This window comes from Falco peregrinus, chromosome 5 (assembly GCF_023634155.1).
Source record: "Falco peregrinus isolate bFalPer1 chromosome 5, bFalPer1.pri, whole genome shotgun sequence".
Taxonomy (NCBI): Eukaryota; Metazoa; Chordata; class Aves; order Falconiformes; family Falconidae; genus Falco; species Falco peregrinus.
In genome coordinates this window covers 68,296,384-68,310,117 of record NC_073725.1, presented here as the reverse complement: position 1 = coordinate 68,310,117, position 13,734 = coordinate 68,296,384, and the positions used below count along the sequence as shown (strand labels likewise).

General features: G+C 46.0%; 2 protein-coding genes across 10 annotated transcripts in view; one reads left to right on the top strand and one right to left on the bottom strand.

Moving 5' to 3' along the window:
* The window catches only part of ELAVL1 (ELAV like RNA binding protein 1), a 58,914-nt gene extending 57,210 nt beyond the window's left edge, over positions 1 to 1,704 (bottom strand). For both annotated transcript variants that reach the window (XM_055805690.1, XM_055805691.1), the window contains exon 1: positions 1,610 to 1,704. The gene's annotated coding sequence lies outside the window, so the exon portion shown is untranslated. The remainder of the gene's footprint in view (positions 1 to 1,609) is intronic.
* A 147-nt stretch (positions 1,705 to 1,851) lies between these two features.
* Positions 1,852 to 13,734, top strand: part of MATK (megakaryocyte-associated tyrosine kinase) — a 31,197-nt gene continuing 19,314 nt past the window's right edge. For 5 of the 8 annotated variants that reach the window (XM_055806150.1, XM_055806149.1, XM_055806147.1 and 2 more), the window contains exons 1-3: positions 1,853 to 2,281; positions 3,958 to 4,098; positions 13,247 to 13,401. The gene's annotated coding sequence lies outside the window, so the exon portion shown is untranslated. Of the gene's footprint in view, positions 2,282 to 3,957; positions 4,099 to 13,246; positions 13,402 to 13,734 lie in introns of all 8 variants that reach the window. The other 3 variants (XM_055806152.1, XM_055806151.1, XM_027791608.2) reach the window with 3 other exon arrangements.

Sequence of the window (13,734 nt, the reverse complement as noted above, 5' to 3'; positions counted from 1 at the left end):
AGGCTATAAACTCACTACATAATATACGTAACAACTGTATCAGCTTAAGATGTTCCCGGTCATACTCCAGTCAAGCCAAGGGGACAGCCTACTGCAAGTGCAGGTCATAGTTCTGTAACTCAGCATTGCTGAACACCTTGAATCATGAAATCACAGACTCATGTGCATCATTATACAAATACAGTTACACTGCTTCAGAGCAAGGACTAGGACAATCACAGCGTACGTATCATGCTGCACAGACTTACAAGCTAAGGAATCTAGACTTTATTATCTATCATACAACACCGACATAACCCAAGAGTCAACAGAAATCTAAGAAATCCTATCAACCATACTGGCTTCATAAAGCCTCTGGAACATATGCATCACCCCAGTTTTAAAGAAAGATGCACAAGTCAGAGATCTCTGTCCACACAGATCTAGAAAGAAAAGTAGTTAAGACACGAGTACTGGGGAACAGCAGGCCGGTAAAGAGGTAAGCGCTGAGCGATTCCAACAGCTAACATCCACATCCAAGGCATAAAATGAAAAAGGAACAGAAATACAGAGACCACAAAAAGTCATCAAATGTCAACAAGAAGCATTAATGAAGCGAACGCATCTCTACCCTTCTCATTTCTTTCCTCCTCTATTTTTCCACAGATGCCTCATTAAGTGGATCAGACGTCCCAGCAAAAGTCCTTCACACACTAAAACATGCCTCCCTTCTCAGCAAGTCTCAGATATGAGCCTCCGTCCAACAGATAACGCTCCTCTGCTCCCCAGCGTTACAGAACATGGGAACCAGCACACGCTTCCACCCAACTATTCCCCCAGAGCCAGCGGCCCTTCATCCCGGCCACCTCCAGATGCATTCCTCACCCACGGCCTCCCACGGAACAGCCCAGGACACATTCTCGCCTCTTCCAATCCCCCAAAAAGGGATTCACTCTACTTTGAAAAGCCTCCCACGAGTACTAACAATAGTGGGCTGCTACTTTAGTCGTGATTTCTTCCGGCCAGAAACATTTAGCACAGCGGTGCCGAGCCCTGCCCCGGGCAGGCCCAGAGCTGCACGGCCACTAACACGCACTGGCCGCAGTAGGAAGCCCACCCTCGGGTACTGCCAGTCAGTAAAGACGCGCCACTCTGAGCGGAGGTGGGAGATTCAAAAGCTGCGCCCGTGCGGACACAAGCGAAATAAACACGCGAGGAGGCAACGGGAGCAAGGCCCCGCGGCGCGGTGCGGGCCCCGGCCGCGCATCTGCCGCCCCGGGCCAGCTCCCTGCGCCGCAGCCCCAGGCGGCCGGACCCGCGGCCTTCTCGCCTGCCAGCGCGGAGGCCTAAGGGCCCTGCTCCGCCGCCCGCGCCCCGCCCGCCTCCCGCCGGCCCGCGCGGCCCCGCACGCCCGCCCCGGCCCGCAGGCCGCGGCCCAGCCCGCCGCCCCAGGCCCGCGCTCCCCGCCGGCTGGCCCCTCCCCCCGCAGGCCCCAGCTCTCCCCCTGCAGGCCCAGGCCGCGGCCTCGCGGCCGCAGCCCCCACCGCCCACTCCCGCCCGCGCCGGCCTCACAGCAGCCGCCAGGGGCTCCGCGGGCCCCACCCCGCCGCCCGCGGCGGCGCGGCCTCACCTGTCGCCGGCTCGGTAGGGCCTGGGCAGCGGGAGGGTAACGGCTCCGCAGCGCGCACAACAAGCCGCTCGCAGCGCCGCGGCCACGCCCCCGCCCCGCCCACCGAGCCCCGTTGGCTGTCGCGCGCACGTGCCCCGCGCCCCGTTGGCCCGTTGGCCCGTCCGTCCCGCGCCGGCCGGGGGCGGCCTCTGGCGGGCGCGCCGAGGGGAGGGGCGCTGCGCGTGCGGCGCCGGCGGCCTGGCGCGTCGGGCCGGTCCCGCCGCCCCCGGCCTCGCCGCCCCTGGCCCCACCGCTTCAGCCGCCCCTGGGGCCGCGCCGGCCGCCGCGGTGGCAGGGCCATCCACCGCCTGCGCCCCCTCGGCCGGCAGCGAGGCCGCGGGTCTCCAGGCTGCCGCCTCTGCGGGTGAGCAGGGGGCCTGCGCCGGGCTGCTCCCTCAGCGGGCCTGAGGGGCGCTCCCGGCGGGGCGGTTGGTGGCGGGGACAGCGTGACCTGAACGGTCCCCACCGGGAGGGCTCAGGGCCTCGGGAGCGGCCAGGAGCAGCGCTGGTGCTCCCCCAGCCTCGGCCTGTGCCGCGGGCCTGCTGAAGCCATGGGAAGGAGCAGGAGGAGAGCGTGGGCCTTGTCTGCATCGAACCCTGGGCACGAGTCCCCCCATACCGCTGTTGTGGAAGGTGAAATAGAAGTTTTTCCCTGTAGCAAAAGTTAGACTTGAGCAGCAGGTGCAGCAGGACAGCCCCAGGTTCTAGCGTGTTTGTGGTTGGTGCCAGCCTGTTAGCCAAGGGCCTCCCTTTCCGTGGGTGCCGGTAGGGGAACCTCCCCAAGAAACAGTGCAAAGGAATGCTTGCCCACTGGCTGACAGACTAAATCGTTCCCGTGTAAACAAGATACGAGTGATGATCTGCAGGAGAAGCTATGGTGGTCAGCGCTGCTCTATGCTCTGCCAAGTCCTTCTGCAGTGACCTTAAGGGATCTGCTGGTCAAGAGTTTTCCCTCTGTCCACTGCCAGCAATTGTTTGGTAGCCAAGGGCATCCCTTTACACCTGAACTGCACAGGAGGGGTCTGTGAATATAAACTTCTACTATTCTGTAAGAAATAGCTATCTTTTTGTCATTAACACAGTATTCTGCAATAATACCCGTGGTACAAAGAAGTACGTTTAGTGTGTGACATACTTGTAAGCTTGCAAGTCTGTAAATCCTGTATACCTCTCAAGGTACTCAGCTTTGGCCAAAATTTCAGAGTATGGCTGCACTAAAATGTGTCGTGTTATTTTTCATTCACAGACACATCGTAAGTTGAGTTTTACTTAGTTGCATAACATAACTGAAAATCAAATGAATGCACCTTCCTCTAGACTAGAACAGTGAAATCCCACCTGAGGGATAGAAACTTGCAATATAGCTGCAAAACCATTTATACGAGTATGTGTTCTTTGCCATTTCTTTACATACATGTGTCTGAAAATACTCTGTACCTAGTACGAATTACACTGGAACACATGGAAAATCACACAATGAAAATGCAAATATCCTTCCTCTACCTATCTTGTCATGGCCTCTAGCAAGGCCTTGTATATGGAATTCCCAACATTGTTGCACTGCTGGTATCTGGTTTATCTGCCCAGTAACCCATTTGAGAAAACCCTTCAAGTGGTCCTGTTATCCTGGGCCATTATGTATGGGCTCCTAATTTATACATTATGACCAGGAAACAGCCCAGTCTCTGCCATAGTCCGAAGGGCACTGTATCAAAGAAAACATAATGGTCAGTATCATTAAATGAAGAGTCTATCAAGGAGGTTAATAATTAAGAGAGATGTTAAAAACGTTGCCATTTTCTTTTTTCCTTTGTCATAGCTTTCAGTGCCAGATGGGGAATCCTCTCATGTAAACTCCCAAGCCTGACAGGTCTGGAAATACATTTCAAGGCCTCATAAAACATTAAAGATGTTTGTGCATCTGTTACTTGCTTATGCTGTTAGGTATGGCAGCCACAACAGCACAATTTTGTCATTCACATCAATAGCAGCTTTCTTTTACTGTGGATTTTGTATTTTCCTTGTGTCGTTCAGGTTTTAATTTAGCGATCCCATTCTTGGGCCTAAGATGGGTCTGGGATCTCCAAAAATCGAGGCCATGGGCACAAGCCAACACTGCACAGAAGCTCTGATGCCTTTATCTTGTAACGGCACATTTGCAATCTCACAGTTTCATTTATCACCATAAACACCATGGTATTTAAAACTGCGACTGGCAATTATAAAGTATTATCCTATTAAACTGCATGCCAGTTTTTATAGGGATGATCTCATTTTGCTGAAATATATTTATTGTCGCAACGTTTCAGTTCAGTAGGAAAATGCATCAGTCTGAAGGTTTCGTGGCAACGTGGAATTCTGGAAGTGCGAAGCCAAGTCTCCCAGTGAAATTGTCGTACGATGACACAACATAAATGACATCAGGTTCCTTCAGCCAGGCTGTTCTTGAGGTAGGTTGGAAAAATGAAGAAAGTTCCCTGCGAACAGGGCCATGCGTGGAGCCACGTATCAGCGCAGAACGCGCAGCGGGATCTGCCAAAGCGACTGCCGCAAGGCCGCAGTTACGGCCACGGCTGCCAGGGTTGGGTCACGAGAGGGGGCAGCTCTTTTCATTAATTTCCCCGGGTTTATGTTGTTATGAAAAAACTCTAGTTTCATAACACTGGATTATGTTTACGGGGCTTCCAGGGCGGCCCCCCCGGAGCAGCGCCCCCCCCCCCCTCCTCATCCCCGGGGCTCCTGTAAAATGGCGGCCAGCAGCCACGGGGCAGGTACCGGTGGGGCGGGACTGATCTCCGCTCCGCCCTACGGGCGATCCCCGCCCCCCAGGATCCCCGCCCCCCAGGATCCCCGCCCCCCGGGGTCCCCGCCCCCCCCGGGGTCCCCGCCCCCCCCGGGGTCCCCGCCCCTCCCGGGGTCCCCGCCCCGCCTCGCTCCCCCGCCCTGCCAGGGTGGGTAAAATGGCGGCCGTGCGCCGGCGGGCTCCTTCCCTCACAGGCGGCCTGGCCTGGGGGCGCCCCCCACCCTCTCCCCTCCCTGGGATCTGCCTTGCTGTTCTGCACAGGGCCTCGTTTCTTGGGTGGGGGGCTGTGCTGCAGGTGTTTGAAGCGTCCGGGAGCTTCCCGCTTCCCTCATTATTCTCCCTAAGCATCTCTCCCGAAGGGTGCTCTGGCTCCTGTTCAGCCCACCCTCCCTGGGGTCCTCAGTGGCTTTATTTCTTTTCCTCCTTTGCCCTCTGACCTCCCCTTGCCATTGAATAATGAACTATGTACAATTTATTTAAGGAACAAAGTGCCTGTGCTTTCGTTTGTCTTAAGAGTTGATAAACATTCAGAGACCCTCATTACTGACTTTGAGGATGCACTAAATTCTTGGAATTGGTGACATAAAGAATGTACTAATTACCGAGGCTTCGGATTTCTGTTATCTTTAAAAAGACACCTGGTCCTAATGATAGGAAGAAATTGTATGGAAGAGGGACAATCAGTTAAGTGTAAATATATTTACTCAAAGAATGTAGGTATAGTAATTAGGTCATGTAACCATATAGTTTGAAAGAAATAATGAAATAACTAATGAAAGAAGGGGGCTGTTTCTCTAACTTTCTCTAACAAGGGACCTGTTTATAAGTTATCTAGAGGGAGCAACTAAAAGCAACAAGAATAAGAGACAGATAGTTGACAAGGACATAAATTAGCTCAGACCAATAAGAACACTGCAACCTTGCAAGACCATCCCATTCCAGGCAAAGGGTGAGAAGTACACCATGAGGAAGACTACGGCCTTCCTCCCAGAGACCCCTGCCCACGTCCCGGAGACCCCTGCCCACAATTCTTAAAAGAATTTGTGCAAGCGCGAAGGACTGATAAGCTAATTAACATACAAAGCAAGAGTAGGTGGGTTAATGTATAGGCGTTAATTGAATATTCATTGGTTTATTGTATGAATATGAGATAGTTCGTCACTTCAGGTTTGGTGGAGCAATCCCCCATGCACCCAGTGCTGCTGAATAAAGATAACCTCCGTTCACTCGAATATTGGTGACTGATTCTTTAAATCACCATTCACAGGCCACCCCCTTCCCCCTCTCCTCTGGCTTTTTCTCCTCGGGGTCTCAGCCCGTGGACTTCCATTATCTTCTGGCTTCCCCCCTTGCCTCTTCGTGCCGTGGCTCCAAGGCTTTGCTTACCGAGCGCACCCGCTTGCTCATCCTTGGGTTTGTGGCTCCGTCCCGTGACCTTGTTAGCCAGACTTAGCGCAACCTCGCGAGCCACAGGGTTCCTGCACTGCTCCACTGCGAGCATCCTTCTGAATAATGCTTTCTGGTTTTTCTTTCCTTGATGTTCCCTTGTGTTCTTCTCACTTTTTCTGGTATTCAGTTCTTGAATGGTGGTTTTGTCTTTGTAGCTGAGGATAATTTCCTTCCCAGTGACCTGGTCTGGTGATATCCACTTGTTCGGAGGGGTTTGTCCTCTTCAGGTGCACCTTGTCCTGGTTGTCTGTGGAAGGACGCAGTCGTACCTGTTATTTCACTCCCATGTTACCTTCTTTGTGGTTAGTTATAACCACTCTTTTTCATTCTCTCCATGCTGTCATTTCACTTGTGAGGTGAACTATGTCACTGGGAGCATGTTTGTCTCTTCCTTGTGCTGCAGTAAGATCACGTCTTTAAATTTTCAGTGAATTGTAGGAGAACTTCTCTAGCCTCTCCCGGGTCAGTGCAGAAAGCAGTGGAAGTCGCTGTGTTGAGCTCTGAAGCAGAGCAAGCATTTTCAGTCAATAGCAGGCATGTTGCCTGGTGAACATGTTGGTTCAGGTTTCTCTGCACCAAGCTTCACTAATTAAACCAGCAACACTTAATCATTTGTGGGTAGATGTGGATAAGTTTTAATTCAATTTAAATTTGAGGTTATTATAAGTTGCTACTGAAGCTGATTTTTCTCTTGCCCTTGATTTCCCTTTTCCTTTACGTATTAATATCCTTTGTAGGCGTTCTTTCCCCCATACTTGTTGTGCGGTGGTCACACTATTAGCCTAGTTTTGGAAATAATATCCTTTAAAATTTAGTAGTGGATAATAGACCTCCACAGTCAAACAACAAAATGAAAGGAAGCAAGATGGAAGCTTTTCTGATTGCCATTAGTCATCTTTATACCAAGCTCATCATTTATGAAGCTTGTGGTTGTGCGTGTTTTTATACCATTTGTGATTTTGTAGTATAATTATTTGTAGTATAATCTATTTATCCAGTGAGCTGTTAACATCTAGATTTTAACTGCGATAGAAAATTTTGATAACCATTTTTATAATCTTCAGTTTTGCTACGTATCTCAGACTAAACAGGGAAGTAAATGGCTGGGAAGCACTTGGCAAATCTGGTTATGCATTTCAGTGTTGGCATTTCTGATCCCTTCTTAAATCATAACAACTTTCAGGGACTGCTGGCAGCATACTTTCATTTGCCTATATCTCTGGTGTATAGGAGCAAAGTAATATAGAAGCTTATGTCTCTGTGTATAGGAGAAAAAAAATACTTTTTTTTTTCTTGTAGTAGCGTAAATCACTACTTCTGCATATTACTTACTAGTTCTGGCCAGGGGCATGAGGTCTCATTGCATGCTGTAACCTTGTTTAGCCTAGAAAGACAGGCTAAACTTTGCTTACTGACTGACTACATTTTGTAGTCACAGCTTGGTGTGAAAAATACTTTGTCCAACTGTCCGTAAGATAATATTAATTACATTTCTCATAATCTTCCAGTCCTTGAAATATCAAGATAATGTTAAGCAACAGTAAAACCCATAAATCCAAAAATCCAAAAAGCACACTGTTTGAAATTTGGTTTTGTTTTTGTTTCCTCAGAGACTTGGGGAAAATGCCCAGGTTTTCTGTACTTCGGAATGTTTGGCAAAACCTACCTACCACTCAGAAGCCCACATATGAGCTAGTAGTAGGGAGTTATGAAGAGCCTGATGTGTGCTTTAAAAATAGTTGTTTGAGAGTGGCTTGTTAGTCTTGAGATCAATTATTTATTGCCACAAAAATGAGTATGTGGAAGTAGATTTACTGACCTGTTCTTAGGCGGCTCAAGTGTCTACAGTGACGTTAACTGCCTTATTGAAGCCACAGATTTAGTTTGCATGCATCAGTAATGGTAAGGCCATTGATACTGCTGCCAAACTTGGCACTAAGATTGTTTGGACCAACAACAGTTACAGAGTAGTCTGTGTTTTAATGCGTTTTTAATACATTTGACATGAATGGTTTGGTTTTGCTGCCAGAGGTTTGTGGTTTCCAAAGCATGTATTGTTGATGGTCTTAAATACAGAAAATATGGCAATGTGAACACCATAATGCTTAAGGAGTCTCCTGGGGTTTATGAAGTAATTATTTGGCTTGAACGTTTATGGCACCTGCACAAGCCTCAAGTGTCTCTTATCACCACCATAGAAGCCATAAAGCACCACAGGATTACTGTGTTATCAGACTTTGAGTGTCTTCATACTTCAAGGATGTATTTCAGAATTCTAAGATCTACTTTTTAAAGTCTCATTATCATCAAAACATACATTAATCACACAATCTCCACAAACTTCACTTACATCAACAAAAAGAATTCCTCACACCAGGGCATTGTGGAGGAAGGTGTGACCATACCTAAAAATGTTTGAAAGTTTGAAACAGCAAAGCTCTACTGAGTCTTGTGGTGTTGTAACATGAGTCTGTGCAGGGCAGCAAAGTTTGGAGAAAGCTTGAGTGTCAAATTAGATCAGAATCCTAGCTGAAAAGGATAATGTAATTGTTGTGCTAAGCATACCAATTTGCAGCAAATAGTGAAGCAACATGTAGTCTTGATCTGTTTTTATCTCCAAACATACAGAGTTTTCAAGGTAAGTGCTTTAGATAATCCTTTAGCTTAATATATTACACGATGAAGTACAAGATCTGTTTTCAGGGATTGTCTGTCAGTCAACTGATCAAAGCGCTGGCTGATGTCTGACCATTAGTGGTTGGGGGTTTTTTCCCATTTCCAACATTACACTTTGTATATGTTTACATGCTGAACGCTTTTCTGAATAGGTGGGATGTCTAAGGGTGTCTCCTCACACAGATCCACTTTATTTGTGCCTTTTAAAGGGTTTAACTTCAGAAATTCTAGTTGTTTAATCCTGAGTATCTTGAGTATTACAACTGACAGGAGATACGTATCATCAGCGCAGTAACAACAACTAAGCCTTGTCTTTCAGAAATTTCTCCCAAGAACAGCTTAGAGATGCTGAAGAACACTGTAGTCAAAACTGGTCTGGGGAAAATTCATACCGAGTATAAATTCAGGATCAGCCATCATGGTCATGTGTGAGCACTCAGTCAGGTGTGACCAAAACCAATTCAGAACAGCTCCAGGCATATCAAGCGTGGCCTTCAGATGATATTGATACGTCCCAGTATTGATATTGAAAGGTCTCTTCCCATCCTCCCTCCCACAACCCTGCTTGAGTTTCCTGTAGTATGTGTACATGACTTGCTAATTGTCCTGTAACTATGGTCTCCTGTGTTCTAATGTGACCTCTCCTATTTTAGTCAGTTCAGCAGTAGATGTAGGTGTTACTTCTACTGCCTCTATGATATCATGTGAGAAAAGATTCAGGATAGTTTGAACTGGATGGGCAGTAAGCTTCTGAAGAAAGTAAGTCTCTCTCCTGTGAAATCGTGATGCTTCAGGCTTTAGGATCTACCTGGTAGGGATCAAGTTTGATTTTGTCCCAACTTTATGGGTAAAGCTTATGCACTCAGTGCTTTTTATGTTTGCTGGTTAACTGCCTCTAAGATAATACTCTAAAACATCTTTTAAGAACAGTACTGTGTTAAAAAAGAAAAAAAAAAGGGTGGGGGGGATGGGGCTTGTAGGCAGTGAGGGCTCTGGGTGAATTACATTAGGAATTCCCTGTTTTGGCACAGTATCAAATTATGAAGATTGTGCAGGTTTTTATTACCCATCAGCAAAGTGTCTGTTTTGGAATGTATTGAACTAACCACTGTGATTTATCAACAGAAACGATTACTACGTCCCAAGAGGTTACTTTTCTCTGGCCATCAGAACGTGTTTTGCTGACATGTTTGTTTTGCTTAAATCTGCCGTATTTAGTTTTGAGACTTCAGGTTGAATTTGCAGGCCTGTTCCTGAAAGAGCTTTTTTGTAACTGTAAAATGAGCGTATATAACACAGAAATTCAGACTAAAATCATATAATCTCTGTGGTATGGTTTCTGCGGTAGTTTGCCAGAATCATTTTATTGTTCCTTACTTGCTGAGACTGCTACCAGAGAGCAAAGTGCAGCTGATATCAGCATTTCCTAGGGACTTTTGTCTCAGTCGAGTATTCTGTTCTCATGCTTTAAAGATGTCATTTAAAGTGAGTCATTGGCTTTACATCTCATGTGATTTATTATAGACATACATCGCTAATGCTTTCCAAGGAAAAAAACCAGATTTTATTTTTTTATTCAGACTTGTGGCTTTGAACAAGTAGGCTGGTTGGGAGTTTGCTTAACTAGGGAGTTGCTCTGATTTATTTTTTTAATCTATGTACTGAGAACACTTCAGCAGACAGTGGAGCTCACGGGAGCTTGTGATTATTTTTATAGGTATACTTCTGCTTTGGCGTCAAGGATAAATAGATTCATCAGCACCTTTTGGTCTGTATGGATACATCAGTGTTTTATTCTTCTGAAAAAGTGAGGTTTATCTGCACTGAGTGCAGATTGGTAGCTCTGATAAAGGAGCAGATCTGACATCTTGAAGAAAAAACGTGAACTTGTGAAGCTTTGGGAGTGTAGAAAACTTCCTAGACTGACCCTCCATACCAAGTGTGCAGTAACATCTCCAGCTCATTCAGTCATTAGCATTTGATATGCTTATTTATGACCTAGTTCATCTTTTGTCACGATGATGACAGTGTGAAGTTATAACAAGAAGTAAAACAAAAGGAAGATAGTTTAGGCATTTTTCTTAACTGAAAGGGTGTTTTTGTAGGGGCGCGTATCAAATTTTTGCCCAGGGCGGGATAGGGTGGTTGGAGGAGGAAGGAGTCCTGTGAGCTGCCAAGGAAGTCAAGTCAAATGTAGATACATTTGTGCTTGAGTAGAAAATACTGATAATCCCTGCTAGGCGCTCCATGGTAACAGAAGTGACGAGCCTTTCTGCAGAGGACAGAGGGAGAACAGGACCGTGATCCACCTCCCATAATAAAACAGTTTTCTCATTTATAAGCCCTCTTTGATCACAGTGGCAACTCTTTTACTGGTCCACATTTAATACCAGTGATAGCAAGTCTGTAGACATGATGACCTAAATATAACTGCCTTTTTTATTCTTAGTCCAAACCAAGATTGTCAGTAAGCTTTTTAAGCTAGAAATGTTATGGCTTTCAGTTGTTTGAAATGCCGGCTATACCTGCTGTAGTATAGATGAGGGTGAGAATTATGGGGGCCACCAGATTAGCTCTTGGAATAAACTGTGTGGTTCATATAGGGAGAAATTCCTTCTGGTGCTGAAGATGTGGAACTCCCATAGCTTTATTGGGCTGTTAGGAAAACAGATTCGTAGGTATTTTTTTCTCAGAATACCTGTATCACTTAACAGTTCTCTAATAAGTATGATAATAATTGAATCTTAATTTCCTAGCTGTAAGAGGTGCTGAGATCCAGTGCACAATTGCCTCTATGCATTAATATCAGTTAGAACTGCAGTGAAATTTGGAGACTTAAGAGATTTGGGTTTTTTCTGGTTTGTTGCATGTTGAAATTCCTCTCTTGTGTGAGATGTTTTGTGCCAGATTATACTAGATTATACTACAGTATAGTGCATCAGCAGCCATGCAGTGTGTTTTTAAACTTTGCAGAGTAAAGTGTGGGTCAGTATATTCATTGTCTGGAAAAAAAAAGATGGCCCATGAGGCTGTATAATCTAATGTTATGTAGGGCAGAACATGAGGAACTATAGGAAGACTTTATGCATGACTGAACAGTTAATGTTCAAAAATAAAACCTGGGGGAAAACTGTCTTAGCTTTTCCACAATATGAGGAACTGTGCTGGCTGTCACTACTCAGGAGCAAAATTCTGGAATTTACAATTGTGCTGAGCAGTAGCTGATCAAATCTTGGACATTAAGAACAAAAACAGAGGACAGAAAACATTCTAGAATGACAGTGGTTTGCCTGTGCTTGGGATACGGATGGCATGCTCTGCTCTTCTTGCCTTGGAGAGGATACGGTAGGACTTGGGAAGGGCTGAGGCTAGTGACAGAGGTGATCAAAAGCAGAGCATAGCTTCCATAGCGAGGACGGCCGAGCGGGCTGGCACCTTTCAGCCTGGGAGAGATGATTTAAAGCAGACACTAGATGTTTACAGAATCTGAAGTGGCATGAAGCAGGCACCACTGGAGACAGAATACCGTGAGGGCTAGACCTGAATGTGCTTATTGCCAGACAGTAACTTTTTGACCGACTTCACATGGTTGCTTTATCACTATTGCATTACTTTTCTTCTCTGTGGGCTTCGTTTTGCTGAAGCTGTCTCTGCCTCCAGTGTAAACTGGTCTGGACTCCCTCTGTAGGCAACAGAAAGCAATAGCCACGGTGAGTTACCTTCCAGAGATGCCCGTTTCTCTCAGACCACCTGAGAACAGACAGAATTTCTTGATGACTTGTGTGTCCTCTGGCTGGTGGCCAGCAGATATTCAAGGTGCCAGGGCATTTGGTTTGATCTGCCATCGGTGTGAAGTCTGCAGCCCCTAGGCAGCTGTCAGGGTAACTGGATGATTTAAGTTGTTGCACGTTGTGTGGATACAAGACCCCCATTTCTTGAGGGATGTACTCTTTTCCCACATACGATGTGTTTCAGTCCTTAATAAGTATCTCTGGGTATTGCCGTTAGTGAATCAGCTTTGACTTTCTGGTGAATTTCAGAGAAATGCTTCTAGACTGCAGCCTGTTATCTGCTTCTTTTGAATGGTAAGACATATCTCTTATTTAACAGTGTTCCAGATGTAGGTATTTCTAGAAAGTCAAAATAAAAAAATCTTATACTTTCCCCCCCTGCCCTGCCCTCACCCCTTCCATTGCAAGGATATCTATTTTGAGTTGGTATCTCTCATACTAGCAATAACATTCAATTTTATGTTTTAATGAAGTCTTGTATCTCGCTTTAGAAATTTGCAACATACCCTAATTTTGGGGTGACTCAAACTGAGCACCATTTGGAATTGGGATGGACCTCTCATGGGAATAAATTACAACTGCCTTCTTGTCCAGAGTTATTGTCAATGATTCCTGCTGTTTTCCCTGCACCTCCAGCTGAGCTCTCCTGGAGTAAGCACAATTAGCTTGCTTCCTGCTCCCAAGTCATTCCCTGCCAATTCCATGAAAATGTCATTAGGCATTTTTTCTATAAACAATCTCATTATCTGCTATTTGAGCCAGACGTTGAGAAATTAAATCTGTGAATTGTCTGCTGTGTCAGTCATTTAAAACCAGTTATTTTTCAGTACAGTCTGTTTTATTAATCTTTTTGGGTTTGTCTTGGAATTCTGTACACAGGATAATTACAGTTATGAACAACAAACATCTGCAAGCAACCATGGAGAGCTAGCAGTTACACCAGCTCGTGCCAGACTACTCAGCTGCAGCATGCTGCCAGGGATTCGTACTGCCCACCAAGGGAATGCTGCGGGAATCCAACGTCCATGTCTCGTGTACGTATATGTTTTATTTCAAAGTTCTTGCAGCACAGGTAGGTGGTTCTCAAATAGGACACTTAAAAAAACTAAGGGCACTAGTTCCTGTAGTCACAGAAGGAGATGAGCTTCCTGCTCAAATCGCTTTCTGGAGAAGCCTCTCTCTCCACTAAGAAAAAGAGAATATTATCTTCAGTATGAAATTACTCTTGTGAATTTTACCTTCTTGCTCAAATATTTGTTTCATATCAGGCATTCAGTTCTCATACATAGGTTGTGTTTAATGCATGTTCTGAAACTGGAAATAAGAAATCAACAAAATGATTTTCACTTCTTTCTTTTGTGTCTTTG